Raw genomic sequence first — 4,867 nt, 5'->3', positions numbered from 1 at the left:
CTCCAGACTTACCATTTCCAATGACATATGCATAGACAAAAAAATCATCTCAGCAACCAATTTCCAGAAAGTCAAATTTGCAAACATTTGAGGGTTTGAGAGAGAGGGGTCTCTCCACTGCCTGACTGAGATAAAAATACAAGCATATAAAACACTGTACAAGGTTGCTTATGAAAGGTTGGAGAGGAGATGCTCCCAGCTTGGAGAGAGACAAGAATGTATTGAAAGGAGAGTAGTGAGTGCTGGAGATGAGCCAGAAAGAGTGAGGTTGATGCCAGAAGCCACAGAGAGACCCTGGGCAAGTGGAAAATTCCAGTGAGGCTGGTGGGATCTAAGACCAGAGGAAAGCTGGGCCTCGGTTTCCGGGTAGAGGCCAAGGAAGCTGGCAAGAGTCCACAGAGGAAATGGCTATAGTGAGCTGGGTCTGGTAGGGCCTCAGGCAGCCTGACAGAGATTGCCATGGCTTAGGCACAAAACTACCACACTTGATGGGGTCTGACAACAGGGACCAACACATTTGTGGGAACTGGTGGCCAGCGCCCAGATAGGATAAAGGATGTCTCAGTATCAATATGGCTACCAAGGAGGACACACTTCCCCTGTTCCACTTCCCACTCACTTCCTTGGTACTATGGAAAACCCCCTAAAATGTAGACATCTCTACAGGAAAAGGGAATGTGTTTCATATTAACTGGGACTGAGAGGCCACCTAACGGATGGGTTGGAGCCTTGAGCTAGAAATTAAATTAAAGAAAAATTGTTATATGTCTTCTTTACCAAAGTTATGGACTCGCGTCAGTTACATGCATGTTTATACATTTAAATATAGATAATTAGAATACAAATTGTGAAAAGATACCATACAACTGGAAGGGGAAGGAGAAAATATTAGTTTTACTTTAGATACACAGGTAATACATAAACAGCTAAAATGAATAGATATCATTTTTGTAAGTTGATTGAAACGGCATCAAATACAAAGGAAAAAACAGAAAGGTCAAAATAAGTTTTTAGCAAATTATAAGAGACTCAAAATTATTAGGATCTCTGTACCTTGATTTACGAATTTATAAAAGGAGGGGATTGAGTTCAGTGATTTATATAATTCCTTCCTTCTCTAGAATTCTCAGAAGGCGGCGAACGTCCTGTTCTCGAAAAATGTACAACAGATATGATAGAAGAGAGTCATATTTGTGAAGGATTTTGGATAAGTAAAGACACTTCTAAGTTAATGCTCTAGAGATAAGGACTACAGGAACCACAGTGGAAAACCGGACCTGTTCCAAGAAACAGGGTTTTGACTGTCCGTCTCGGCCCTGCCAATTATTTTCTGTGTGACCTTGGGCAAGACAGTTTAATTAAATGCTTTGGGTTTAAACTCTTTAAACCTGTCTAAAGCAGTTTCCAAACCTGTCTGTTCATTAGAATAAGTCAAAGATTTAAAAAAAAAAAACACGCATGCCATACACCCTGTAGAATGTGCACCTATGTCACCAAAAGACACGTACAAGAATGTTTTTCTGTCAAGTGCCAGATAGCAAATATTTGACAACTGTCTGGTCTCCGTTGCAACCCGACTCTGCCATTGTGGTGTGAAAGCAGCTGCAGACAATACAGAAGCAAGTGAGCCTGGCCCTGCTTCAATAAAACTTTATTTACAAAACAGGAGGTTGACCGCCTACTGCACAGCGATGAAAACAAGCTGTAACTACAGGCCATAACATAGACGAATTTCACAAACATACTGTTAGTAAGAGAAGCCAGATACAAAAGAACACACAATGTGATCCCATTTATATGAATCCGCCAAAATGGGCAAAAGAGGGCACCTGGGTGGCTCCGTGGGTTAAGCAACAGACTCTTGATTTCGTCTCATGCCAGGATTTCACTGTTGGTGAGATCGAGCCCTGCATTGGGTTCTGCGCGGACACCACAGAGTCTGCTTGGGATTCTCTCTTTCCCTCCCTCTCAAAATAAATAAATACACTTAGCAAAAGTAAGTGATGATGTTAGAAGTCGGAATATAGTCGTTATCTTGGGAGAGTGGAAACTAGTTCAAGCAATGACCAGTAGTGATTGTCTTCTGGACTGGGTTGCTCTATTACTGGATTTGAGACTCTGTTCGCTTTGTGAAAATTAATTGTACGGCATGCGTAACAATATTTACCTTTTTTTTTTTCTGGCATAAGCTTTACTTCAGTGAAAAGTTTACACACAAAGTAGGTATTTCAGGGTCTCCCTGTAAGAGTCTGGGACAGTCGGGCGGAGATTTGGCCAGAAATCTATCCTAATCCAGCCCTGAAGAGGTAAGTGACCTGCGCAAGGTGACATTATCGGCAGAGCCGACACAGAGCGAGATCTTAGCCATTTTGGGCGTGGGCTGAGTCAGTTCTGCAGAAAGAGAGGACACCGCACCTGTTCTTGAGAATGGACTCATAATTAGCTGAAGGAAGCCAATCTTACCCTCCGGACTTCAACCTGAAGTGGTTTTTGCACCTGAATATTCTCATCGGCTTCTGCCACCTGGGCAATATCCAGTTCAGGGCTTCAGGGACCAGCAGCATTTCTGGGAAACTGCCAGAAGGCTTTCAGAACTCAGCATGAGCACAGCAGCCAGCGTTCAAGGTGGACGATCTCTGCATTTTTTCCAGTGCCTGGTGGCTGCTTTTATAAGGGCACTGTGGTATAGCAGACATGACCTGAAGTTTGTGTTCAAACAGGTACAATTTCACATTCTGGTTTCATAGCTCAATGGCCAATTACTAAGCTTTACTTGGCCCTAATTTTTCTCATTTGCAAAAGAGGCGTAGAATCATCCTTTCCACCCCCATGACAGGCAAAGGTATTTTTCCCTCTTTAAAAAAAAAAAAAATTACTGTTTATTTATTTTTGAAGGAGAGAGAGAGAGACAGAGTGTGAGTGGGGGAGGGGCAGAGAGAGAAGGAGACACAGCACCCAAAATGGGCTCCAGGCTCTGAGCTGCCAGCACAAAGCCCGACGAGGGGCTCTAACAACACCAACCGTGAGATCATGACCTGAGCCAACGTCGGACATTTAACTGACTGAGCCGCCCAGGCGCCCCATCTTTTTAAATTCAGTATTCACCGAGCCATCATTTATGTACCGAGCGCTGTTAAGCCTTTTGCAAGGATTATCTCATTTAATCCTTGTCAGTGAGGAAGGTTCATTTATGATCCTCATTTTATACGTGAAGATACTAGGAATTAGAGAACTTTAGTGACCTGGTCACAGTCACGCAGTCAGTAAGAGGTAGAACAAATTTCCCACAGAGAAATTCTGACCGGGAGCCTAGCCCTTAACCACAATGACGATGTCTGGCATCTATCAATGTATCTGGTCCATGGACGGAATTTAATAATGTTAATTCTGCATTTCCTCTTTCCTCAAAGCACTATGAATGGGAACTGAGGCCTGGTCATCAGAAACTCTGGATTCTAGTGGCTTGGTAAATCACTTTTATTCCCTTACCAGTAGAATGAAGACATTGGATCAGGTAAATCTGACATGTTTCTTCTGGCCTGAACGAATTTGCGCTCTCTGAACGCTTGCTCCAAACAGAAAGTGACTTCGAAATGCTTTTATCTTAACTTTTATGATAATTTTGCATTTGCTTCCATAATCTGATTTTGCTTTGACATTTTGAAAGTAGATACTCAAAGATCTTCTAGCTGACCCTCTCTCCATTTCACAGACGTTTCACCTCCGTCGCCTCCCCCCCATGCTACGACTCCTGTTTGACGCTTTACTCCAGACACACCTCCCCTGTGACAGCGCATTCCACGTGAGCCCCCTGGAAGTGGCACTCTTGTCTTGCTTGAAAAGCAAGGGTTTTTGTTCATTTCTTCGGGCCTCTGTATCTGCACCATTCTATTAATCCCCGCAATGTGGATGCTTCTGATACAGAAGCTCTCCCCGGACCTAACAGGAGTCCCTAAAACGCCGCTGCCACTGAACAGGTGATTCTCATTAAAACAGTCATTGCACTTTTCACATCTTCCCAACTTGGCAGATAATGATGGATTTTCTACAAATTGAAAAGCGGCAAAGGTCATGCCGTTAGTCGTGATGGACCTGAAAAAATAGAACTCTATCTCTGTGTGGGATGGTTTTTTTTTTAAAAATATTTTTAATGTTCATTTATTTTTGAGAGAGGGAGAGAGACAGAGCATGAGAGGGGGAAGAGAGAGAGGGAGGCACAGAATCTGAAGTAGGTTCCAGGCTCTGGGCTGTCAGCACAGAGCCGGACGCGGGGCTGGAATTCACGGACTACGAGATCATGACCTGAGCCGAAGTCGGACGCTTAACCGACTGAGCCACCCAGGCGGCCCCGTATGGGATGATTTCTTATAAAAGCCAAGTTGAAACTTATGTATTCAGATGTGGAAAACATTGCACCAACAACTAGAGGGCAGGAATGGTAAACTCACAGGATAAACTAAGGGTTGGTTCATATCACTTATTTCCCTACATTTGCCTACATCTAAAACGCAATTAATATTTAAGGGAAAATGGGTTTTGTGTAAGTCATTTACAGAAATAAAAACAAAAGTTAATTTGAATAATAAGTCAGTATTTTCCTCTTGACACAGGATTAGCAGTTTCGTTATGTAACATTTAAGATAAGTTGTAATTTATGGGATGTACATAGAAGCATTACATTAAAAAACAAATGCCATAAAAAAAAAACACTGTTAATATTGGAAAATACAATAGCCGGCAATGTTGAAAGATTTAGGATTCCAGTAATAAGAGTTTAGAATTCCAAAACACAGAATAATTGTCATTTTTATTCCTTTGCTTAGTTTGGTTTCATTCCAAGAAGTTAGGAGACACGAAGCTAGACAGT

The 4,867-nt window shown here is 42.4% G+C and overlaps 1 long non-coding RNA gene across 1 annotated transcript; it reads left to right on the top strand.

Moving 5' to 3' along the window:
- Nucleotides 1–2,204: 2,204 nt before the first annotated feature.
- On the top strand, nt 2,205–3,847 carry LOC128315411 (uncharacterized). Its single transcript, XR_008298153.1, has 3 exons — nt 2,205–2,720; nt 3,411–3,514; nt 3,713–3,847. It is a non-coding gene; the product is annotated as an uncharacterized LOC128315411 (long non-coding RNA).
- Nucleotides 3,848–4,867: the final 1,020 nt, after the last annotated feature.

Source organism: Acinonyx jubatus, chromosome B2 (assembly GCF_027475565.1).
Source record: "Acinonyx jubatus isolate Ajub_Pintada_27869175 chromosome B2, VMU_Ajub_asm_v1.0, whole genome shotgun sequence".
Taxonomy (NCBI): Eukaryota; Metazoa; Chordata; class Mammalia; order Carnivora; family Felidae; genus Acinonyx; species Acinonyx jubatus.
This window is presented reverse-complemented; position numbering and strand designations above follow the sequence as displayed.